Genomic DNA, 27,125 nt, shown 5'->3' with positions numbered 1-27,125 from the left:
TTGATTTCCTGGTTTATCGAGTCATTCTTGAGCAGGATGGTTCTTAGCCTCCAAGTGTTTGAGTTTCTTCCAGGTTTTTCCTTGTGGTTGAGTTCCAATTTCAGAGCGTTGTGGTCTGAGAATATGCAGGGGATAATTTCAATCTTTTGGTATTGGCTGAGACCTGTTTTGTGTCCCAGAGCATGATCTATTCTTGAGAATGTTCCATGGGCATTTGAATAGAATGAGTATTCTTTGGTTCTGGGGTGTAGTGTTCTATATATATCTATGAGGTCCAACTCGTCGAGTATGGCATTCAAAGCCTTTGATTCTTTGCTTAGTTTTTGCCAGGGTGTTCTGTCTATTTCTGATAGTGGGGTGTTGAGGTCCCCTACTATTACTGTGTTCTTATCTATATGTCTCTTTATTTTGGTTAAGAGTTGGCTTGTGTATCTTGCTGCTCCCCTGTTGGGGGCATATATATTAATAATTGTCATATCCACTTGTTGAATACTTCCTTTAAGAATAATATAGTGCCCTTCTGTATCTCTCTCTATGGCCTCTAGTTTAAAATCCAGTCTATCTGATATGAGAATTGCTACTCCAGCTTTCTTTTGAGGTCCATTTGCGTGGAAGATGGTACTCCATCCCCTTACTCTAAGTCTGAATGCATCTTTGGGTTCAAAATGAGTCTCTTGTAGACAGCAAATGGATGGGTCATGTCTTTTTATCCAATCTGCAACCCTGTGGCGTTTTATGGGAGAGTTTAAGCCATTTAGATTGATAGAGATTATTGACAGATATGATTTTAATGATGCCATTTCTCTTTAAAGTCTTTGTATCGGTTGTGACTTGCTGCTCTGTATCACTCTTGGGGCCTTTTTACCTTTATAGAGCCCCCCTTAATATCTCCTGTAGGGCTGGTTTCGTGGTTACGAAATTGGTTAATGATTGGCGATTTTGGAACGTCTTTATTTCTCCATCAATTCTGAATGACAGCTTTGCTGGATAAAGGATCCTTGGCTGCATGTTTTTCTCTGAAAGAGCTTTAAAAATGCCCCCCCAAGCCTTTCTCTCATTCCAGGTCTCTGTAGACAGGTCTGACGTAATCCTGATACCTTTGCCTTGGTACGTGAGAAATTTCTTTGCCCTGGCCGCTTTCAATACTGTATCCTTGGATCTAATATTTGCGAATTGCACTATGACATGCCGTGGCGTAGGTTTGTCCTGGTTGAGCTTGGATGGGGTCCTCTCTGCCTCTTGGACACGAATGCTTGTTTCCCTTGCTAGATTAGGGAAGTTTTCAGCTACAATTTGTTCAAATATCTCTTCTAGACCTCTGTTTTTCTCCACCCCTTCAGGGATGCCGATGATTCTGACATTGGATCGTTTCATAGAGTCAGTAATCTCCCGTAATCTACATTCGTGGGCGTGGATTTTTTTAAGACCAGCTTCTATTTTCGTTTTTTCTTCTACTAACCCATCCTCCAATTCGCTAACGCGTTCCTCTGCCTCGGTGACCCTGGCCGTCAGAGCCTCTAGTTTTGACTGCATTTGGCTCATAGAGTTTTTAATTTCTGTCAGATTCGCTCTCATTTCTGCCCTTAGGGATTCTATATTCTCAGCAACGCTTTCTCTGATGCTTTTTTCAAGTTTACTCATCATCTTGACCATTGTTGCTCTGAATTCCATTTCTGATAATTGGGATACATCCATATGTATTAATTCTGTGGCCGAGGCCAATTCTGTGGCAGAGGCCACAGACTCATTATCTTTTCTTTGCTTGGGGGACTCCTCCTTCTCGTCATTCTGATGAGGAGAGATTGCGGGGTTGTCCAGAGCCCAAGTTATTGACTGGGACCCAGGCCGTGCGCCCTTGTTTTATAGAGATCTTAGGGATGTGGGCTTCTTCCTTAAAGAGTTTATTTATTTATTTGAGAGAGAGAGAGACAGTCAGCAAGAAAGGGAACCCAAGCAGAGGAGTGGGAGAGGAAGAAGCAGGTTCCCGGTGGAGAAGCCCGATGAAGGACTCCTTACGGAGCGTTGTGATCACACCCTAATCCGAAGACAGGTGCTTGGTGACTGCGCCACTCAGGCGCTCCGGGTTGTGGGCTTCTTGATTTTTCAGCCTGCCTTCTGGGGGAGGGGCCTGCCTGCAGGTACTCAGAAAACCCTGTTTGGGTAGAGTCTCTGTGTCCCTTGCGAGGGGGGATGGGGATGGGCACCCTGTGAGCCGGTATTTCCGGGCTTTTGTTCTCTGGCGGCTTTCCCTGGCGGTTTGCCCTCTTCTGAGAGTCAGAGCAGCAGCAGTTGAAATTCAGCCTCTGTCTCAGAACAGAGGGATCGCGGATCGTTCTCCACTGATTCTGGCCACTTTAACTCTGTTTCTGTTGGTGCTGCTTAACCCTGCAGCATCCCAGGCTGTGCGCCCCACACCCGGTGTCCCAGCCCTCGCTTCCAGGGCCGGCGCGTCTCTGTCCTTTGTGTTTCCAACCCCACCAGCTGCCAGCTGCCAGTCGCCAGCCGCACCGCGCGGGCTCCTGGAGCTCCCCGTCTCAGTCTGGTGTCTCGTGGGTGCTGACCGCGAGTCCGCCTGCTCCCCTGTGCAGGTGGCCCTCCAGCCGCCAGCCGCCCCGCGCATGCTCCTGGAACTCCCGGTCTCAACCTCGATCCAGTGAGCACCCTGGAGGAGCTCCAGAACTCCATGAGATGCTTGGTGGCGCACGCTCCCAGCTCACAGACTCAGTCTGCTGTTTCTAGGGTGCGGGTCCGCAGTCCGCCTGCTCCCTGGTGCCGGTGGCCCGCCAGCCGCCCTGAGCGTGCTCCCGGAGGTCCCGTTCTAGGTCTGCTGTCTCGCGGGTGCTGTCCGCGAGTCCGCCTGCTCCCCCGTGCAGGTGGCCCACCAGCCGCCAGCTGCCCCACCACGCGCACTGCCGGAGCTCCCGTTCTCAGTCTGCTGTCTCAAGCGTGCGGGTCCACGGTCCGTCTGCTCCCCCGTGCAGGTGGCTACCGCTTCCCAGTGCCCTGACATGGCGGCTCCCTCCCCCTTCTGTTTATCTTCCGATATCTGTGCGCAGTTTCACGGCTCCCTGCTTTGTACCTCGATACTCAGTGCTGGAGATGTTCATTCGTAGAAATCCAGATGTATCTTCCTGCATCTCATGCTGATTCCGTGGATGTTCCTGCTGGTCTGGTACCTATCCAGCTCAATTCAGGGGACTGGCTGAAAAAGGGGTCCCCTACTCCCCATCCCCTCACTTTCAATCTGGAGGTGTCTTTGGATCTAATATGAGTCTCTTTTAAGCAACATATTGATGGGTCTTCTTGTTTTATACTCACTGTCATACCCTATGTCTTTTGATTGGAGCATTGAATCCATTTAGATTCAGAGTAATTATTGAAAGACTTGAATTTAGTGCCATTATATTACCTGTAAAGTCATTGTTACTGTTGATCATCTCTTTTCCTTTCTGGTCTTTGTTACTAGTGGGCTCTCTCTCCACTCAAATGATTCTTTTTAATATTTTCTGCAGGGCTGGTTTAGTCATCACAAATTCCTTTCGTTTTTGTTTGTCCTGGAAGCTTTTTATCTCTCCTATTCTGAATGGCAGCTTTGATGGGTAAAGTCATCTTAGCGCATATTTTTCTCATTTTACACATTGAACATATCATGTCAGTCCTTTCTGGCTTGCCAGGTGTCTGTGGACAGGTCAGCTGCCAGCCTTAATTTTCTACCATTGTCATTTATGGACCTCTTGTCCCAAGCTGCTTTCAGGATTTTCTCTTTTCCTTTGAAATTTGCAAGCTTCACTATTATGTGTCAAGGTTTGACCTAATTTTATTAATTTTGAGGGGGCTTATTATGCCTCCTGGATTTGAACGTCTGTTTTCTTCCTCAGTTTAGGGAAGTTCTGAGCTATAATTTGTTCAAATAAAACTTTTGCTCCTTTCTCCCACTCCTCATCTTCTGGGACCCCTATGTACTGATATTATTTTGCTTTTTGGAATCACTGATTTCTGTAAATCTCTTTGTGATCTAATAGTTTTCTTTCTGTCTTCTTTTCAGCTTCCCTATTTTCTATCATTTTGTTTTCTCTTCTACTTCATTCATCCTTGTTTTTATGGCCTCCACCTGGGATTGCATATCAACAACAGCATTTTTAAATTTGGCCTGAATAAATTGTAACTGTTTTGTTTGGTTTATTTCTACAGTAAGCATTTCTCTATTGTCTTTTTTTAAGCCCAGCTAATATCTTTATAATCATTGTTTTAAATCCTAGTTCAGATATCTTTACTTATATCCATATTGATTAAATCTCTTGCAGTGAGTACTACCTCTTGTTCTTTCTTTTGGGGTGAATTTCTCTATCTCCTCATTTTGTCCAGAAAAGAAACATAGAAAGAAAAGAAAAAAAAAAAAACAAGAATAAAAATGACAACAGAAAGCAAAACAAAACAAAAAAAGAACAAAACAAAACAAACACTAGATCCTGGGTGTGTTTTGGTCTCCTTTTTAAAAAAAAAAACTAGATCCCAAAATAAGAAAGAAAAACAAAAATATAGATAGATAGATAGATAGATATAGATATCGATAGACAGATAGATTGCTATATCGCTCTATTGCTATACTGATATTTATAAAATACAATGAAAAGAAACAAAAAATTAAAAATATATATAATATATATAAATAAAAATTAAGAAAGAAGAAAAGAAGAATTGAAAAAAATAAGACAATAACTGAAAAAATAGTACTAAAAGACTAAAGAATAAAAATAAAAAGAATGCTATATACTGTTTTCCCCAAGATCTGAAGCTTTGCAACCCTGTATGATCAGTAAATTTCATGGGAGCCAATTTTTTGTGCTGGCCTTCTCAGGGGTGGGCCTGTTGTGCTGATTCTCAGGTGAACCTGCCCTATTACAAACGTGTCTCCCTTGCACAGAGGCAGTGCTCAGTGTAGGTGGTTCCAGATTCTAACATGCACAGCTGTTTTGCTCCCTGAAGTCTTTCAACATTGATCTATAGGATGAATATGATGGTGCCCCACTCTCTAGCTCCAGAGCTGGAAATTCACACTCCCCACCCTTCAGTGAGCCCTCACAAAAAAGCAATCACTCTCGTCTCCCTGGTTTCCATCAGAACTCTGTGTTCACCCTGCCTGTGACCAAGTTTTTGGGTTTTTTGTTTTGTTTTGTTTTGTTTAATCTCAGGCATGTGACTGAGTTTCAAAACTCCAAATTTTACAAACTCCTGTGGCTGGGACCCATACTGTTCCTCCCAGGGGAGGGAGTGGGTCTCATCATACTTCTGCTTTTTGCTTGTCCTCTTGCAGGAAAGCAGTGGCATGACTGTGGAGTGGTTCACAGTGTGTGGCAACATAGAGCAGATAACTGGACCCTAGACTCACTGCTTTCAGCCAGTTTCCCCAGTCCTATGCCTAGGAACTCTGCCCCACTCAGGCACACACACCCCCATTCTTCTTGTAACGCTGGAGATCCTGAGATCACACTGTCACATCTGTGATTCTGCCCTGAACACCACCTGAGCACTTTTAAGCCAGGGACGTCCTTCAGTGTAGCAGATTTTAAACATTCCAATTTTGCTCTCTTTTGCTTATAATACTTTGCAGTAACCTCCTTAAGCAGGTCCTTCCCCTCTGCTGTATCCTCAGTTATGTCACTCCAGGTTCAAGTCTCCACACCTCCTAACTTCTAAAAGTGCTCACCTTTCTACAAGTAGACTCATAGCATTTCTTTTCTCACATCTCTGGTTGATTTCTCAGGTGTTCAGAATGATTTGATAACTATCTGGATGTAGTCAAGGGATGAGACAAACTTAGGGCCCCCCTATTCCTCTGCCATCTTAACTCTAATTATACTGGAATTTTTAAAGTTATGAATAAATAAATAAATAAAATTTAAAAAAATCTTCTACTTTGTTAGACCACCCATTAGCTTAGATTAATTTATTTTGATTTGCTTTGTACTTCCATAAATGTTGGGTCTTTGTTTAACTATACAGTTATATATCTATATAAAACATTTGCATATTTCCAATGAAAATAAGTTGCATTAAGTGAAATCTAGCTCTTACCATTGCCTCTCCACCAACTATCATCACTTCCCCTGTAGGTAATTGAATTTTATTCCTAAAGTTTTCTCATGTTTAATTAAAGAATATATGCAAATCTATATTTACATTTTGAACTGTCTTAGATTGTCAGTAACATACTATACACATAATTCTTCATCTTACTTTTTGCTTGAACAATAAACAATATATCCTGGAGATGAGAGCATAGGAATATATAGGGTATTACTCACTCCTTTGTATAGTTGTCAGGTCGTCTATTTTGTGGCAATAACATTTCCTGTTAAAGAACATTTCAACTTAGTGTTTTCCCATTTCAAATAGTGCTGCAATTAATAACTTTATATATGTATATATTAAAAATTTATATATATATATATACATATATATATATTTCTAGTTTATTTGTTCCTTGTCAACCAGCTTATTTAGGTAAAAATGACAGATAAAATCATATATACTTAAAGTACACAAGGTGATGATGTGATATAATTGTACATTTTGTGAAATGATTACCACAATCAGGTTAATTAATACATCCATCACCTCACATATTTAACTTTTGTACCTGTGTGGTAGGAATGCTTAGGACCTATGCTGCTAGCAAATTTCAAGTATACAAAACAGTATTATTAACTGTAGTCACATTCATCTTATAACTGAAGCTTGTACTCTTTCAATAACATTACACATTTTCCCCACTTTCCAACCCCTGCCAACCACCAATCTACTCTCAATTTTTATGGCCCAAATTCTTCAAAGTGTGATCACTGAGGCAAAGTGTAAATGTGTGTGTGATTTCCCTAGAGATGGTGTAATTCACCATATTATAAGCTATATCATTTCTGCAACCACCAGCATTGTATGACAACAACTATTTTTCTACAGTTCCACCAAACTTTACAATTTCCCCTAATCTAATAGGGGATAAATGATTTCTTAGTGTAAATGTCATTTCTAATTTGCATTTCCCTTATTAGATGAAGGATTGGATATGTTTAAGGATCTTTTGCTTTTTTTTTATTTCCATGTAGTAATCACAATCCTCTTGTCTCTTATTCCGTAACCTTTGAAGTTTAAGCACAAAATATACTGCTACAAGCAAGGAACATCTAGATCCACAATATGCAAACCCTCTATTTTCCCATCTTATGCACTTGTCTCTCTCACAAATACCCCAGATAAAAATTTTTCTTAGCTAATGTTTCTCTTTCATTTCCTGTGACACATGTTCATCTCACTCTCTTTTATGTTTATTAAATACAATGATAACCCTAGAAAGGACAAGAAGGATATCAGTGAACATTAATTGATAATCTATTAATGATCAGAATGCATGCATTCATGAATGAAGCAAATGTTTTGGAGAGGAAAATAGTGGCAGAGTAGGAGGACCCTAGGCTCACCTTATCCCACAGACACAACTAGATAACTATCAAATCATCTTAAATACCCCAGAAAGAGACCATGAGGACTACAGAACAAACTCCATGACTAAAAGAGAGAAGAGGTCACATTGAAGAAGGCAGGATGTGTAGAGCCATGGTTTAGGGGAGAAAGGGATCATGGGTGATGTGGAGGGGAGGGAGGCATGGTCACAGAGAAGGACAAGAGTGATTGGCACACAGAGGTAACACAAAAGGAAAACATTTCCCCAAAGCCACTGGCATGGGAAATAAGAGGGTCTGAATGTTGAGTTCTTGAAACTGGTAGGGCTTAAAACCTGGAATTTTAAAGGTCAGTGGGCTTACCTGGGTTAGAGCCCAGAGGGCACTGCACTGCTCCTTGTGAGAACACAGGCAAACAACCCCAGTACAGACAGTGGAAACAGTGATCTAAATAGCCCCTGGAGCATATAGTGGGGAGATGATTCAATCTTCTCAGACCAGTCCCTGAGAGACAGCATCATGGAGGCATCTTCCTGGGAACAAAGGAAGTGGCTAGTGCCATTTCCCTCCCCATGCTTTGGTATAAACACAGAGCCACCTGCAGGAAACAGCAGAGTGCAAACACTGGCTGCTTAACTTGCATAAACCAAGTCCCACCCCTCTGGCTCCAGTGGCAATGCCCTTCTTACTCAGGCTTCTGTCAGACATGACAGGTTTCCATCAGCATGACAGGCTCCTTCTCCAGAAGACCAGCACAAATCCCTGCCCACATCACATCTCCCACCAACCAGAAAGTTCTGCAGGTCTTCCGTTCTCATAGAGGTGGTGTCAGGTCTCATTTCACAAGAAGACCAGAGCACACTTAGTTAAAACTCAGGACATTCAGGACAAAGACCAAACACTGCCTACTGCAGGCAAGGAGAGCCTCTGCAGACAATTGGCCTGAAGGACAGAGTAGCCAAAATACAGCAGCAGAGTGCATGCACCACACACCAGAGACACTCCCTAAAACTGCACCACTTCTTTACACCTTACACAAAAATAAATAGAAAAATGGATTAAAAAATTAAATGTGAGATCTAGAACCATAAAAATCCTAGAGGAGAACACACACAATAACTTCTCTGATATTGGCTTTAGCAACTTCTGTCTAGAAGAGTCTCCTGAGACAAGGGAAACAAAAGCAAAAATAAACTATTGGGACTAACATCAAAGAAAAAGCTTCTGCACAGTGAAGGAAACAGCCAAGAAAAGTAAAAGGCAACCTCTGGAATGGGACAAGATATTTGCAAGTGACATACCTGATAAAGGGTTAGTATCCAAAATATATAAAGAACTTATACAATTCAACAAACAAATAAAAAATAACAATAAATGGGCAGAAGACATGAATAAACATTTTTCCAAAAAAGGCATCCAGCTGGCCAAAAGGCCCATGAAAAGATGCTCAACATCACTCTTTATCAAGGAAATGCAAATCAGAACTTCAATGATATATCAAATTGCACTCCTCAGAATGGCTAAAATCTGCAACACAACAAAGAGCTGGTATTGGTGAGGATGTGGAGAAAGAGTAACCGTCTTGCACCATTGGTAGAAATGCAAACTGGTGCAGACACTCTGGAAAAAAGTATGGGGGTTCCTCAAAAAGTTAAAAATAGAAGTATCCAATGATGCAGCACTACTAGGTATGTGCCTGAAGATTAGAAAAATACTAATTAAAAGGGATACATGCACCCCAATGTTTATAGCAGCATTATCTATGATAGCCAAATAATAGAAATAGCCCACATGTCCATTGACAGATCAATGGATTAAGAAGATATGATACATAGGGGCGCCTGGGTGCCTCAGTCATTAAGCATCTGCATTCAGCTCAGGGTGTGATCCCAGTGTTCTGGGATCGAGCCCCACATCAGTCTTCTCCGCTAGGAGCCTGCTTCTTCCTCTCCCACTCCGCCTGCTTGTGTTCCCTCTCTCGCTGACTGTCTCTGTCAATTAAATAAATAAAATATTAAAAAATAAGATATGATATATAGATAAATATCTAGATACAATGAAATATTACTCAGCCATAAAACAGAATGAAGTCTTGCCATTTGCAATGACATGGATGAGAATAGAGTTATGTTAAGCAAAATAAGTTGCTCAAAGAAGACAAATATCATATGAATTCATTCATATGTGGAACTTAAGAGAAAAAACAAATAAGCAAAGGGAAAAAAAGAGACAGAGAAAGGAAAACCAAGAAACAGACATTTAACTATAGAGAACAAACTAATGGTTACCAGAAGGGAGGTGACCGGGGGGGGATGGGTTAAATAGGAGATGGGAATTAAGGAGTGTCCTTTTTGTGATGAGCACTGGGTGTTACAAGGAGGTGTTGAATCACCTCCTGTAACCACACCTGAAACTAATATTACACTGTATGTTCCTTAATTTGAATTTAAATAAAAACTTTAAGAAAAAGAATTTATGGATTCATAACAGAATGTCAGGAACACCAAGGATGCACTACACATACATTTATTTAAAAATTAATTTTTCAGAACCCACTACATGCATAGCCATTTTTTACTAGCATATCAGTAGAAAGATCAGTGCTGTGTATTAAGTAACAATCACACAAGGAGTTATTCTCTCTACCAAGCAGAAAATTCCAGATTACTGTCCTTCATTTTCCCCCAAATAATCATACGAAGGAAGGATTCTTTAGAGTTCATTGCTCTCACTGTCAATAGTCACTAAGTTAGTGGTTTGTTGACGAGTGTATCATGGAAATATCTGTGATACCCTTGAGGATAGTGGGTCACAATGCTGAAAGGAAGCCCTAAGTCATCTTTCCAGGAACCAGTGCCATGCCAACACTGAGAATAATTCAGGCACTGACTGCCTCACTTTTCCCATTTTCATTCCTGACATCCTGAGGTAGATAGGTTTGCCCAGGGTCCTCAGAGTCTTTAAAAATCTCTTCTTTTTTAAGAAGAACTTTCGCATCACTCGCCACAATCTCAAGGAAATAATTTTGCAAACTGTAAATCTTGGTAAAGTAAAGACCAGCAGCAAGGGGTCCTCCACTAACAGAGCAGAATTTTTCCACATATCGCAAAAGTTTTTCCCCTAAGGACTCATCATCCTTCTCAATTGATAGCAAATGGGGACACTTAAGGTTTGCCTTGAGCTTCTCCACCGACACGTGAAAGTCCTTGGCCATGATTTTCAGGGATGCATCATCCAGGCCAAAGTAAACCCTGTAGAGGGTTAAAGCATCCTTTAAAGTCTCCACATCATTATCACTGATGTAGCCCATGAAAGGGACACTGGCCAATGCTCCAGCCTTCATGGCCTCTAGCCAGACCTTCTGTTTCAGGGAATCCCTCTTCAGTCAATGATGACCTCAGTAACATTTGGCAGTTGTTGCATGAAGATGTGGCGCTTGTGGGCTGGAAGGTCCCTCAGAAGGGTGGTCTCCAGGTTTTGGAAATCATAGTGAGACAACTCAAAGCTGGAGACTAAGAAGACCTGAGCATCACTCACATTGGCCTTCTGAAGTTGAGTCACACAGTCATTGCGAATTCTTTGCAGGATTTCATGTTCATTGAATTTTTTGGGTTGACTCCTTTTTAGATTATATAAATCACTGTCTACTTTAGTTCGAATAAAGTAGAAATTCTTCTTCATTTTTTCAATTGCTACAGCCAGTTGTGCATCATTTATTTTGAAGTGTGTAGCAGAGATGATAATAAAGAAGTCATACTCCCTAAATTTCATTTTCTCCAGATACTCATAAGGCTGAAAGTTAGTGGTCCCTATGCCAGGCAGGTCCCATAATGTTACATTGGGAAACTTTGGGTGTTTGTATGGAGTTCTCTCAAAAGTTGTCTCTACTGGGCCAGTAGCGGCAGCCCCGTCTTCCTCATCCCCCATACCCCACAGGGCATTGATGAAGCTGGACTTTCCTATCCCAGACTCCCCAGTCACAGCAATGCTCAGTGGGGCATTATCAATCTGTCTCAGTGCATCACTGATTGCAGAAACTGCACTCTGAAGGTCCCCCTCCTTCAGTCTTGATCGAATTGACTCGATGGCTTCCTGAGAGATGATTTTGCTTTCCATCTTGAAGTCCTTAAAAAACTTGTTAAAGCTGGAGGCCAAATCACCACCCTTTGTATGAGAGGCTGTGGAAGAGGAGGACTGACCCATGGCTGAAGCAGTAGAGGCACTATGGGGAGGAGAGAAGAGAGAAGGAAAAAGAGTTAGTATACCAAGAGGTGGATTGGGCTATGCTGTTGGGGACAGGTATAAGGTCAGTCCTGGGCACAATGTTGTATCCAGCAGCCCTTCTCTTTTTGTCCAGACATTGTGTGGACTTCTGACCTGGATTTAAAGTTTGCCCTTTCTCCGTCTCTTCCCTTATCTTGGAAAGCCCTTCTTGTTTAAGATACTCTTCACTCTTGCAGACTAATTTTAAAGACTGATTCTTCTATCCAAACTTCCCTGCCCACATTTTTCTTTGTTTATCTTGCTTTAGCTTTCTTTATTTGTAATGTTATGAAAATAACACTTCTTCATGGCGACAAATCTAAGACAGCACCAGCACTTACCCCCACACCCTTCCCACCTGTGCTGTGGGACCCTCCAGAAAATCCACTTTCCGATAACCTTCAACACCACCATGAGACCTTGGTTCTCATACGAGGTAGCTAAATAAGGATGAGTGGCACCTTTCCTCTTCAGGAATGATACTGTATATCTTCATTAGGAGACAGAAAATTTTAATGATTGGCAATGTGTATTCTTTTAGTTAGAAGGTATGTTGGCTCATGAAATAAGGTGTTAAAAGGACTCTCTGGGGGGCGCCTGGGTGGCACAGCGGTTAAGCCGTCTGCCTTCAGCTCAGGGCGTGATCCCAGCATTATGGGATCGAACCCCACATCAGGCTCCTCCACTATGAGCCTGCTTCTTCCTCTCCCACTCCCCCTGCTTGTGTTCCCTCTCTCACTGGCTGTCTCTATCTCTGTCAAATAAATAAATAAATAAATTATTTAAAAAAAGAAAGGACTCTCTGTTTTTCTGGTAGTAGATACAGCAGGAGGCATGGATTTCCATGTTCTAAAAAGTCATGCTGGACTATCTACCTGGACTTACTAAGAACCACTCCATCTATCCTGAGACCCCACCCATCACTTGCTTCATGTCTGTGCATAAAAGGGAACAGAAACCATATGGGAGAGACAAGCCACGTGGAGAACTGACTGGTATATAAAGTGTTATTGATGGAAAAGGTGGTGTGAGCAAAAACTGAAGTAGGACTTGAGTGGAATGTTGTAAGAAGTCAGCCATGGTAAGGAGGTTCCTTTGTCACCTTTCCTGATGTCAATCAAACTGAGCTTGTTCTGGAGTCCTGGACCTATTTGAGCATGAAGGATTATAATACCTTGAGATGTGGGCACCAAGGAAATCATATACTCAGGACTAAATGGAATGTGAAATAATTGTATACTATCTCCTAAGGGAATTCATAGTGCCTGGCTTGAGAAGATTTAATAAACACATGCCTCCCTGGATGAGACTGGTTGAAAGGCAAAGAAGGAGTGTCCAGAAAACTGGGCCCCTTTAAGGTTTCTGGGCTGAAAATAGCCAGATTCTTGCTGTGGTTCAGTGTACCAATCCACGGAGTAAATGCTTGACTTAGTAGACACATTTATCTTTGGAGGTCATGCATTCCACACACTCCCTGCCTGCATGCACTTCAGGAGCACAGCTTGTTCTAATCACACGACACTCCCTATGCCATTGTCCTAATTATTACAGCTTCACATTCCTTCTTGTTTTTCTTATTCCCTTGTTGTATTGATAACATTCACAATAAATGTGGAGGCAGAATCTGTTTGGACTTTTCACCACTAGACCGCCTGGTCCCCAGACCATCTCCTTTCTCCTACTAAGGTGTCCGGGGTAATCTTTTCACTTGTTGCCTCAGGGTGTGCTGGACAATCCTGAAGAGAACAGAGTATTTACACCAGGAAGCAAGTCACTTCAAGTCTCCACTGATGTCTGGGGATCATGCAGGCTGGAGAGGTGTCGTTTGGCCAAAATGAGGGATCAGACACACCCTCCAAGGGCTTCCTGGTAGCCATAGGCTGCAGCCCAGGAGAGGTTGGCAAAAGATATTTTTGGAGGAAATTTTTCAGACCAAGTGTACATTATCTGGACTGGCACACATATGAATGGGGCATGCAGACTTTCTCCTTAGAAGAGAAAACTGGGGGGAGGGTGTCTAGCTTGTCAAGGGTGAAAGAGGCAGCTATTAAACAAGCAGGAATCATGGTACCAGCACCTCTGACTACCCAGCAGGAATATTCTTCACTTTGAGAAGAGTGGAAATCTTGAGCATGTGGCATGTGCAGGGCCAACCCATTGTTTTGTGAAGAGCAAACACTATCACCCTTTTGGACAACAGGTAGTGCACAAAGCAGAATGAGCAAACCTGAATGTGAAAGAGGCATACACAATCAGGGACTCAAGGAGGAGCCAACAAGGTGAGACTTCAACCCTATCAGGTGTGGTCTCATGCCTGTGCCTTCTCAGGGGAGAAAAAACAGAGGAGAGTGTGGAAAAATTCTGACTGAGACAAGTCCTGAGGAATAGAACAAACACAGCAAAAGGAAACCAAATGACAGGGAACGAAGGACAAACAGATGGGGACAGCAAAATTCTGTGGGCTGAGCAAATTTCAACCTCACAAAAGCCATGCCCTATTGCTAAGGTTCCATACCTCACCTGATGTTCTATGTGATGTTCTGTTTTTTTATTTTCTGCTGTGACAGCAATGCAGGGGTAGCAGGGTCAGAGCACTTTATGGTATCCCTGGGAGCTTGTATTCCAACCTCTGGTAATGTGTCCTCCTCAGGTGTGGTAGAAATGGGAGGGAATGTGAGAAATCCATGCCAGTAAACCTTAGATGTGCATCTATACATACGTTCCTCATTTCATCCTCTCATCAACATGACTCACAGACTTTATAGTTCTATGGAGCAATGTGTTAAGAAGAAAGCCACAGGGCCATAATGGAGCCACTTAAGGTAATGCCCCAAGTCAGTAAAACAAGGCATAATACCTAACAGCTGTTTCAACCTCCAGGGATGTAATCTTTCAGTAGTCAACATAGCATTTTCCCAGTCAGCACTAAAAACTATACTGACAGATCCCCTTCTCTCGCCTAGGAAGGCAAACTTGGCTAAAACGATGGATTCTTTTCTGCTTTCTCTCTGTACTTAAAAACTTTTCCTTTTTGGTAGCTCGATGGAACTTCTTTCTTTTTGCTGGGTGGGATACTGTCTGATTCATAAACCATTTAATGACTCCAATTAGGTTTTTAGAATATACTTGGTTGAATTTCATGTTTTAACAGATTTGGTGGCAGTATCCAGATCCAGACAAGATTGGGTGCGATCAGGGTGGTATGGCCGTAAACCAGTGTCTAGATCCAAAGCAAACTGCATTTGGGGACTACAAGAAGCACAAGTGTGGTGTCCCAGGAGTCCTTTTGAGTACACAATCTTTCTCAACATTTCCAAGGGCCATTGGTTAAGTCCATCTTGCTTTGAGCTCTGCTCTTTTTTTGCATTAGAACTCCTGATTGAATTGCCTTTCAAGTCCAGGGTAATGGATCACTCTGTCACTGACACTGAAGACTCTGAATGAGTACCAGCCCTTAGCCCTAGGTTCAATCCACAAGTCCACATTGGAATCTCATCCCCAGTTCCAGTCCACAGTCTGTATTTTCTGCTCTTTGCAGGGTTAGTCTGTTCCCCTCTTCCTGTCTGCAGTCTTCATTTTTGGAACCTTCTGGTTTAGTCCATGATGGACATTGGTGGTGATGTGTAGAAGACACTCTATTGGACAGTCCACAGTAACTTCTAAACCTAGCCCTTGGTTCTGAACTCAGATTCCAAGTTGGGAACTGTTGGCAGCACCTACAGTTCTCCATGTGTGTGTAATCAGGCTGCAGTCCTCATCCATGGAAGTCTGCTGGTTCATTCCTTGTCCCAGGCCCTAGTTATTTGGGTACTGCTGGTGTCCATAGTTCCACTACCTCAGTACTGTTGGTTTCTGTTAATGTGTACATGAGGTTAAGCCTTAGTCTAAAGAAAAATAGTAAATAAATAAATGAATACATAAATAAACAAAAAAATAAATAAATGGGAGCTTTAAAATCCAGAGTTAAGTGCTCTACCCTCCAGCACATTATTTTATATGATTCTGCAAGCTATAAGCATCTACAAGACTCTTTTGTGTCCCTAAAACTTGGCTTGGTAAGTGTCAGGTTGGGGGCCACAAAGTGAGGCCAGACAACAGTGCAAGGCACTCCCTATTTGTGACTAGAGATGGTTGGACAGAAATATGGGTTAAACTCCATTTACAGCTAGGGTCCTACCAAACTGCTGCCAGTCCTCAGGGGAATTACAACCTAGAATTACAGTGACCTTTATGAAGAACATTCCAATTAGACAAGATCACTTAGGAAGTGCACTTAAAAGGCAAAACCTTCAAAATTCCAAAAATAGTTTCATTGAAAGTGTCACTGAAAAAAAGCTGGTAAAAAAAAAGAAATGAAATATACAATAGAAAAGACTCTAAGACTGATGTAAGTCTTACTACTTTCCACTATCCTCCTTTTTTTGAATACTCATTCTAAGTTATCCCATGTCTGTACTGCCTTGACAGAAACCATCAACAAAAGTCAGCTCTAGCAGTAATTCAAAGTTCACCTATTCTATTGCCAACCCCAAAACTTTCCCTGTGTATCTCAAAGGACTTGTCAGGTATTGGTCTTAGGAAACCCAAATCCTTCCTGGAGGAACTTGCATTCTTTCTCTGCCCCATAAAGTTTTACATATTATCGTGTCTTTGAAATATAAACACACCCACACTTGCCTGAGACTGAGGCGGAAAAAGAGAAAGAGACCTTTCTATAATACAATTGTACCCAAGATCTGGCAGGGCCTCCTAAAGATTAATTCCAGTGAAACAAATCTTAAAAATCCTTTCCACAAAAATTAGTAGCTATAAGGACTTTGTGTGTTTGTGTGTCTATATATATCTGGAGGGTTTTATTGTAAAAAAGCTCTATTTAGTTGGTTTGAGGCAGGCACTTGTATGAACTGAGCATTCTAAAACTCTCAGAAAGATGGATACTAACCTAAATGTTGTTCAAGTTCATGTGATCTGGTAAAATATTCAGTATCAAAGCTAATTTAAGACTGTTGGTTTAAGAAAAGTAAACATTATGAGCATTAAAATTATGCATATTAAAATTAACATTTTTATTCTACCTTTGTTTACTTAATGTCAAATAAATAAGTTGATGTTTTCTCTGTTACAAAGACCTTTAAATAGGTTGGGAGAACAATAAGTGGTATTTATTCTTGGAGTACAAGGGTGGTTTAATATTCGCAGAATAATCAATGTGATGTATTACATCAATAAGAGAAAAGATAACAGCCACATGTCATTTCAATAGATTCAAAGCATTTGATAAAGTAGAACACCCATTTATGATAAAAACCCTAACAAAGTAGGTCTAATGGGAACATACTTCAACAAAATAAAAGTCTGATATGAAAAACCCACAGTGAACATCATACTCAACAGAGAAAACTGAGAGCATTTACCATAAGGTCAGGAACAAGACAAGGATGTCCCCTTTCCACACTTGTATTCAACACAGTACTGGAAGTCCCAGAAACAGCAATCAGACAACACAAAAACATAAAAAGCATCCAGATTGGTAAGGAAGTAGTAAAAGTTTCACTATTTGCAGACAACATGATAGTACCTATAGAAAACCCTAAAAAGCCCACCCCAAAAATCTAGAGCACATAAATGAATTCAGTAAGTGTTCAGGATACAAAATTTATATACAGAAATCTGTTGCATTCCTATACACTAATAATGAAGCAGCAGAAAGATAAATTAAGAAAATAATCCCATTTACAATTGCAACAAAAACAATAAAATATCTAGGAATAAACTTAACCAAAGTGGTGAAAGAGCTGTACCCTGAAAACTATGAAACTTTGACAAAAGAAATTCAAGGCAATGAAAAGAAATGGAAAGACATTCTATGTTCATGGGTAGGAAGACCAAATATTGTTAAAATGTCTATACTACCAAAGAAATCTTCAGATAGTGCAAACACTATCATCAAAATAACAACAGCAATTTTCCCAGAACTGGAACAAACAATTTTAAAATTTGTATGGAACCAAAAAGACCTTGCATAGCCAAAGAAATTTTAAGAAAGGAAAACAAAACAAAACAACAAAACAAAAACAAACCTGGAAGCATCACAATTCCTGACATCAAGTTATGTTACAGAGCTGTAGTAATCAAAACAGTATGCTTGTGATAAGCACTGGGTTTTGTATGTAAGTGTGTAAGTGTTGAATCACTAAACTGTACACCTGAAACTGATATCACACTGCATGTTAACTAACTGAAATTAAAATAAAAAAAGAAAAAATAGGATGATATTAGCATAAGAATAGATATATGGTTCAGTGGAAAAGAACAGAAAACCTAGGAATGAATCCACAATTACAAGGTCAATTAACCTTTGATAAAGCAGGAAAGGATATCCATTGGAAAAAGAGAGTCTCTTCCACAAATGGTGTTAGGGAAACTAGAGAGCCACATGCAAAAGAATGAAATTGGGCCACTTTCTTATATCATACACAAAAATAAATTCAAAATGGATTAAAGACCAAAATGTGAAACCTGAAACCATAAAAATTCTAGAAGAGAGCAGAGCCTATAAAGTCTCTGACATTGGCCATAGCCACAGTTTTCTAGGTAGGTCTCCTGAAGCAAAGAAAATCAAACCAAATTAAACTATTGGGACTACATGAACAAAAAGCCTCTGCACACCAAATAAACTATCAACAAAACTAAAAAGCAACCTAAGGAATGGGAGAAGATATTTGCAAAATATATCTGACAAAGCGTTAGCATACAAGGCACACCTGGGTGGCTCAGTGGGTTAAACATCAGACTCTTGATTTTGCTTCAGGTCATAATCTCAGTGTCATGAGATCAAGTCCTGCAGTGGGCTCCCTCAGAGCACAGAGTCAGCTTGAGATTCTCTCCTCCCTCTGCCATTCCCCCTACTTCCACACATGCTCTCTCTAAAAAAAAATCTTTTTATAAAAGCCTTTTTAAAAAAGAATTAGTATACAAAATATATGAGGAACTCATACAACTCAACACCCAAAAAACAAATAACCCAATTAAAAAAAGAACAGAAGACATGAGCACACATTTTGCCAAAAAAGACATCCAGATGGCCAACACACACATGAAAAGATAAACATCATCACTCATCATCAGGGAAATGCAAATCAAAATTAAAATGAGATACCGTACACATGTCAGAATGCTAAAATGAATAACCAGGAAACAAGAGGTGGTGAGGGTATGGCGATAAAGCACACTGGTACACAGTTCTGGGAATGCAAACTGGTGCGGCCACTGTGGATAAGAGTAAGAAGGGTCTGCAAAAAGTTAAAAATAGAACTACCCAACCATCCAGTGATTGGACTTCTGGGTTTTACCCCCAAAATAGAAAAACACTAATTCAAAGGGATACAAGCATCCTTCTGTTTACTGCAGCATTATTTACAATAGTCAAATTAAGGAAGCTGCCCACGTGTCCATTGATAGATGAGTGGATAAAGATGTGATATATATTATTTGCCCATAAAAAGAATGAAGTCTTGCCATTTGTAATGACATGGATGGAGCTTGAGAGTATCATGGGAAGTTAAATAACTCAGTAAGACATAGACAAATACCCTATGACTTCACTCATATGTAGAATTTAAGAAACAAAACTAATGAGCGAAGGGAAAAAAATAGACTGAGAGAGACAAACCAAGAAATAGACTGTTAACTATAGAGAACAAACTGATGGTTATCAGAGGGGAGGTGAGTGGGGGACGGATGAAACGGTGGGGGTTAAAGAGTACACTTATGATGAGGACTACCGAGTAATGTATAGACCTGTTGAATCATTATATTGCACACTTGAAACTAATATAACACTGTATGTTAACTATACTGGCATTAAAATTAAAAAACTAGTAAAAAATAAAAATATCTTGGGAGAGTAATTGACTTTGATGTCTTATGATGTGTGATTACTCCTTTTATGGATAATCTAAGCATAACTGTTAAGAACAAGAATATTAAATAAATGTGTAAATACAGCTTTTAAAAATTGTGGGTGAACTTGTAGGGGCCGCTCTATGGTTCACTTAGGCCATGTGACTCTTGATTTGGGGTTGTAAGTTCAAGCCCCATGCTAGGTGTAGAGCTTACTTAAGAAAAATAAATTATTAGGTAAACTTTTAAATAGTTTCCAAAGTCTTTCTGCTAAACTGAAAACTTAAAGTTTTGCTGAACTAGATTAAGTAATGATTTAAGTTAAATTCATTAAATATTCAGATCATTTCCAAATAACACAAAATAATGAAACATTAATTTCTAAATTTGATTTTCTCTAATTTTGGCTTTTTTATTAAACATAAACATAGGTCTCTTGGTAAACTTTTTTGGAGTCCTTTATTGAAAGGTGTACTATAGAGAAAGCACATTTGTGGAAATTATAAAACGTTTTCTTAAATTTGCCAATCTAAAGAATGCTGGTGTAACACACAGTTAACTCATGTTTACTACTTAGTTTTCACTACCAATTAGTGTTTCTAAGGGACAGAGGGGAATTAAGATGGCGGAGGAGTAGGGGACCCCTTTTTCAGCTGGTCCCCTGAGTCGAGTCGGATAGGTACCAGACCAGCCTGAACATCCACAGAATCAGCCTGAGATGCAGGAAGATACATCTGGATCTCTACAAATGAAACATCTCCAGTGCTGAGTATTCAGGTATGAAGCGGGGAGCCGTGAAACCGCACTCAGATATCGGACGATAAATGGAAGGGGGAGGGAGCCGCCACATTCGGGCGCCGGGAAGCGGTAGCCACCTGCACGTGGGAGTGGGAGGACTTGCAGAACACCACCCCGAGAGAGCAGACTGAGACAGTGAGCCGGGGAACATGCGCCACCAGACTGAAAACTGGAGCTCCGGTGTGCTCACTGGAACCAGACTGAGACCGGGAGTGCCTGAAGCATGGGGGGGCGGGGGGGTCGACTGGCAGCTGGCAACTGGTGGTGTTAGAAACACAAAGGACAGAGACGGGCCAGCCCTGGAAGTGAGGGCTGGGACGCCGGGTGTGGGGCGCACATCCCGGGACGCTGCAGGGTTGAGCAGCACCAACAGTAACAGGGTTAAAATAGCCAGAACATAAGTGGAGAACAGTCTACAATCCCTCTGTTCTGAGAGAGAGGCTGAGATTTGGCAACTCCTGCCCTGACTCTCAGAAGAGGCACAGGAAACCACCAGGTGAAGCCACCAGAGAACAAAAGCATGGAAATACCGGCTCACAGGGTGCCCATCCCCATTCCTCCTCGCAGGGGACATGGACACTCTATGCAAACAGGGTTGCCTGAGTATCAGCATGGCAGGCCCCTCCCCCAGGAGGCAGGCTGAAAAATCAAGAGGCCCACATCCCTAGGATCCCAATAAAACAAGGGCACACGGCCTGGGTCCTGGTCAATAATTTGGGCTCTGGACAACCCCCCAAGCTCTCGTCACCAGAATGACGAGGAGAAATCCCCCCTAGCAAAGAACAGACAAAGAGTCTGTGGCCTCTGCCACAGAACTAATGGATATGGATATAACCAAATTATCGGAAATGGAATTCAGAGTAACAATGGTCAAGATGAGGTGTAGACTTGAAAAAAGTATAACGAAAGTGTTAATAAGAATATAGAATCTCTAAGGGCAGAAATGAGAGCGAATCTGGCAGAAATTAAAAATTCTATGAGCCAAATGCAGTCAAAACTAGAGGCTCTGACGGCCAGAGTGAATGACGCAGTAGAACGTATCAGCGAATTGGAGGATAGGTTAGTAGAAGAGAAAGCTAAAATAGAATCTGGACACAAAAAAATCCACGCTCAGAAATGTAGGTTATGGGAGATTACTGACTCAATGAAACGTTCCAATGTCAGAATCATCAGCATCCCTGAGGGGGTGGAGAAAAACAGAGGTCTAGAAGAGATATTTGAACAAATTGCAGCTGAAAACTTCCCTAATCTAGCAAGGGAAACAAACATTCATGTCCAAGAGGCAGAGAAGACCCCTCCCAAGCTCAATCACGACAAACCTACACCACGTCATGTCATAGTGCAATTCGCAAATATTAGATCCAAGGATATAGTATTGAAAGCGGCCAGGGCAAAGAAATTTCTCATGTACCAAGGCAAAGGTATCAGAATTACATCAGACCTGTCTACATAGACCTAGAATGAGAGAATGGGTGGGGGGGGGCATTTTTAAAGCTCTCTCAGAGAAAAACATGCAGCCAAGGATCCTTTATCCAGTAAGGCTCTCGTTCAGAATTGATGGAGAAATAAAGACCTTCCAGAATAGCCAGTCATTAACCAATTTTGTAACCATGAAACCAGCCCTACTGGAGATATTAAGGGGGGTTCTATAAAGGTAAAAAGGCCCCAAGAGTGATACAGAACAGAAAGTCACAATATAAAGAAACAAAGACTTTACTGGCAACATGGCATCATTAAAATCATATCTCTCAATAATCAGTCTCAATGTAAATGGCCTAAATGCTTCCATAAAACACCACAGGGTTGCAGAATGGATAAAAAGACATGACCCATCCATTTACTGTCTACAAGAGACTCATTTTGAACCTAAAGATACGTCAGACTGAAAGTAAAGGGATGGAATACCATCTTTCATGCCAATGGACCTCAGAAGAAAGCTGGGGTAGCAATTCTCATATCAGACAGATTGGATTTTAAACTAAAGACTATAGTTAAAGATACAGAAGGGTACTATATTATTCTTAAGGGATGTATCCAACAAGTGGATATGACAATTATAAATATGTAGGCCCCGACAGGGAAGCAGCAAGATACACAAGCCAACTCTTACCCAGGATAAAGAGACATAAAGATAAAAATATGCTAATAGTAGGGGACCTCAATACTCCACTATCAGCAATAGACAGATCACCTAAGTTAGAAATCAGCAAAGAAACAAGAGCTTTGAATGCCATACTCGACGAGCTGGATCTCATAGATATATATAGAACACTATACCCCAGAATCAAAGAATACTTATTCTATTCTAAGTCCATGGAATATTCTCAAGAATAGATCATGTTCTGGGACACAAAACAGGTCTCAACCGACACCAAAAGACTGAAATTATTCCCTGCATATTCTCAGACCACAAGGCTCTGAAATTGGAACTCAACCACAAGGAAAAATTTGGAAGAAACTCAAACACTTGGAGAGTAAGAACCATCCTGCTCAGGAATGATTTGATAAACCAGGAAATCAAAAATCAATTTAAACAATTTATGGAGACCAACAAGAATGAAAACACAGTGGTCCAAAACCTATGGGATACTGCAAAGGTAGTCCAAAGGGGGAAATACATAGCCGTCCAAGCCTCACTCAAAAGAAAAGAAAAATCTAAAATGCAGTTTTTATATTCTCACCTCAAGAAGCTGGAACAGCAACAAAGGGACAGGCCTAATCCATGCATGAGGAAGCAGTTGACCAGGATTAGAGCAGAAATCAATGAATTAGAAACCAGGAGTACAGTGGGGCAGATCAACAGAACTAGAAGCTGGTTCTTTGAGAGAATTAATAAAATTGACAGACCACCAAGACTTATCGAAAAGAATAAAGGACCGAAATTAATAAAATTAATAAAATTCTGAATGAAAAAGGAGAGGTCACAGCCAACAGCAATGAAATTGGAAGGATTATTAGAAACTTTTATCAACCGGTTTATACCAATAAATTAAGCAATCTGGAAGAGATGGAGGCCTTCCTGGAAACCTATAAACTACCAAGGCTGAAACAGGAAGAAATTGATTTTTTAAACAGGCCAATTAATTATGAAAAGGTTGAGTCAGTGATAAACAACCTTCCAAAAAACAAACCTCCAGGCCCGGATGGGTATCCTGGGGAATTCTAAAATAACATTCAAAGAAGAAATAATACCTATTCTTCTAATGCTATTTTAACAATAGAAAGAAAAGGAAAGCTACCAAAATCATTCTACGAGGCTAATATAATCTTGATCCCCAAACCAGGCAAAGACCCACATCAAAAAGGAGTATTACAGAGCGAATTCCCTAACGAATATGGACGCCAAAATCCTCAACAAGATCCTGGCTAATAGTATCCAACAGTACAAAAAAGGATTACCCATCATGACCAAGTGGGATTCATCCCTGGGATGCAAGGGTGGTTCAACATTCACAAATCAATCAGTGTCTTAGATTTATCCAGAAAGAAAAAGCCAAAAATCATATGATCCTCTCAATAGATGCAGAAAAAGCATTTGACAAAATACAGCATCCTTTCCTGATTAAAACCCTTCAGAGTGTAGGGATAGAGGGTACATTCCTCTATCTCATAAAAAGCATCTATGAAAACCTACAGCAAATATTATTCTCAATGGGGAAAAGATGGAAGACTTTACCTTAAGACCAGGAACACGGCAAGGATGCCCACTCTCACCACTATTATTCAACATAGTACTAGAAATCCTTGGAACAGCAATCAGACAACAAAAAGGGATCAAAGGTATCCAAATAAGCAAAGAAGAAGTCAAAATGTCTCTCTTCGCAGATGACATGATACTCTATATGGAAAACCCAAAAGACTCCACCCCCAAACTATTAGAAGTTATAGAGCAATTCAGTAATGCGGTGGGATCCAAAATCAATGCTCAGAAATCAGTTGTATTTCTATACACGAATAACGAGACTGAAGACAGAGAAATTAGGGAATCCATCCCACAATAGCACCAAAAACCATACGTTACCTTGGAATTTACTTAACCAGAGACATAAAGGATCTATATTCTAGAAACTATAAATCACTCTTGAAAGACAATGAGAGAGACACAAAAAGATGGAAAAATATTCCATGCTCATGGATTGGAAGAATTAACATAGTTAGAATGCCCATGCTACCCAGAGCAATCTACACTTTCAATGCTATCCCGAACAAAATACCAATGACATTTTTTCAAAGAACTGGAGCAAATAGCCCTTAAATTTGTATGGGAACAGAAAAGGCCCTGAATCGCCAAGGAACTGTTGAAAAGGAAAAACAAAGCTGGGGGCATCAAAATGCCGGATTTCAAGCTGTACTACAAAGCTGTGATCACAAAGACAGCATGGTACTGGCACAAAAACAGACACATCGACCAATGGAACAGAATAGAGAACCCAGAAATGGACCCTTGGCTCTTTGGGCAACTCATCTTTGATAAAGCAGGAAAAACCTCTGGTGGAAAAGACAGTCTCTTTAATAAATGGTGCTGGGAAAATTGGGCAGCTACATGCAAAAGAATGAAACTTGACCACTCTCTCACACCATACACAAAGATAAACTCCAAATGGATGAAAGACTTTGATGTGAGACAGGAATCCATCAAAATCCTAGAGAAGAACATAGGCAGCAACCTCTACGACATCGCCCAATGCAACGTTTTTTCATGACACATCTCCAAAGGCAAGGGAAACAAAGGAAAAAATGAACTTCTGGGACTTCATCAAGATAAAAAGCTTCTGCACAGCCAAGGAAACAGTCAAAAAAACTAAGAGGCAGCCCACGGAACAGGAGAATATATTTGAAAATGATGCTACAGATAAAAGACTGCTATCCAAGATCTACAAAGAACTTCTCAAACTCAATATGTGAGAAACAAATAAACAAATCATAAAATGGGCAGAAGATATGAACAGACACTTTTCCAATGATGACATACAAATGGCTAACAGACACATAAAAAAATGTTCAAAATCTTTAGCCATCAGGGAAATTCAAATCAAAACCACACTGAGATACCACCTTAGGCCAGTTAGAATGACAAATACTGACAAGGCAAGAAAAAACAATTGCTGATGAGGATGTGGAGAAAGGGGATCCCTCCTATATTGTTGGTGGGAATGCAATTTGGTACAGCCACTCTGGAAAACAATGTGGAGGTCCCTTAAAAAGTTAAAAATTGAGCTACCCTATGACCCAGCCATTGCACCACTGGGTATTTACCCCAATGATACATACGTAGTGAAGAGAAGGGCCATATGCACCCCAATGTTCATAGCAGCATTTTCCACAATAGCTAAATCGTGGAAGGAGCCCAGATGCCCTTCCACAGATGCCAGGAGTAAGAAGTTGTGGTCCATATATACAATGGAATATTACTCAATGTGTTCTTCTTACTGTACGAGTGTTTTCCAGTTAGGATAAAGGTTTGCCCTGCAGCAAAGCTGATGCCCTCACAGTGGTAAAGGACCTGTTAATAATTTCTTTCTTTTTCTCCTCCTCTCTTCCTTTAAAAACATTTCCTTTCCTACAGCTCAGTGGAGCTCCTTCCTATTTGCTAGATAAAATGCTGCCTAATTCATGAATCTTTAATAAAGCTAATCACTCTTTAAAATTTATTTATTTGAATTTTGTTATTAATAGATAATACATGCATTGTCTCCCCAGGGGAAGTTATTTAGGCATGAGATGGGGGGGGGAGTCTGATCCAGAAGCTCTTGGGGAAAAGCCCCTATGCACTGACAGCCCTGACATTCACATGATCCTTCTGCAGTTCACAGGCACAAAGTCTGTTCTTCAACAAACTTCTGAAATTGTCCCAAATAGTTAAATGCTCTAACTGGATTAAGACATCCTCCGGACATCCTGCCCCTCAGCCTTCCAAGTCCACAGCACCCAAAATCAACCATGCAGACTCTCCCAACCTCAGGCCTACAGATCTCTAATTCTATTTTTAGACCGGTACTTAATCCAAAGTGATTCCTTGCTTACCAGCTCCTGAAGGAAAAGAGACTTCTGGTGTTGGAGTTGAGCTCTGAATGTGTCCCCGGGTAACTTAGGAAACGCTGAGCCTGGATGAAGGGCTACCTAAGCACAAAGCAGGAGCACTCCTCTGCATAGGCTGGCCTTTCACTGGAACAGGTCCTGTGTGCTGGTGTGGTCACTGCAGAGATAAAAGAGCTGTCACCCCCAAATGTCTACACTGCCTGTAAGGAGTGGGCAGGACTTAAATAATTTCTGGCCTCTGCTCAACCCTCACAGGAAGAAGGAGCCATCACACTGCAGAGCTCTGCATTTGCAAGAACAGAAAGTGAAATCAGAGTTCTGAGGGCTCCTCTTCCAAAAACACAGCCATTTGCAGGAAATGAAACTGAAAGGCCCCAAGGCCATTGATATAGTGTGTTTCGGCATCATGAGTGAGAGGAGGGCACAGGATCCCAAGCAGGAGGCTTCTCAGTGACATCTCAGAGGCCACACTAACCAGGGTAGGGATCCAGGCCATACAGAATCTGAATCCAGATTCAGAGAACACAGGCCTGAGTCCTGGAAAAATGATACTAGTGGCCCCCCTGTTAATCTTGGACAGCCCACACTCTATGGGGAGTGAAGGCTAATAAAGAGTGTATCTAGCCCTTATCCCTGGCTCCTGTCACAGAGCTTCAGAAACCC

The 27,125-nt window shown here is 41.1% G+C and overlaps 2 pseudogenes; both read right to left on the bottom strand.

Moving 5' to 3' along the window:
* The window catches only part of LOC109488635, a 36,003-nt pseudogene extending 28,029 nt beyond the window's left edge, over nucleotides 1-7,974 (bottom strand).
* Nucleotides 7,975-9,970: 1,996 nt separating this feature from the next.
* LOC100478025 lies at nucleotides 9,971-26,756 on the bottom strand (annotated as a pseudogene).
* Nucleotides 26,757-27,125: the final 369 nt, after the last annotated feature.

Source organism: Ailuropoda melanoleuca, chromosome 3 (genome assembly GCF_002007445.2).
Source record: "Ailuropoda melanoleuca isolate Jingjing chromosome 3, ASM200744v2, whole genome shotgun sequence".
In the NCBI taxonomy this organism is placed as follows: domain Eukaryota; kingdom Metazoa; phylum Chordata; class Mammalia; order Carnivora; family Ursidae; genus Ailuropoda; species Ailuropoda melanoleuca.
The sequence above is the reverse complement of the archived record's forward strand: the minus strand, read 5'-3'. Positions and strand labels throughout refer to the sequence as shown.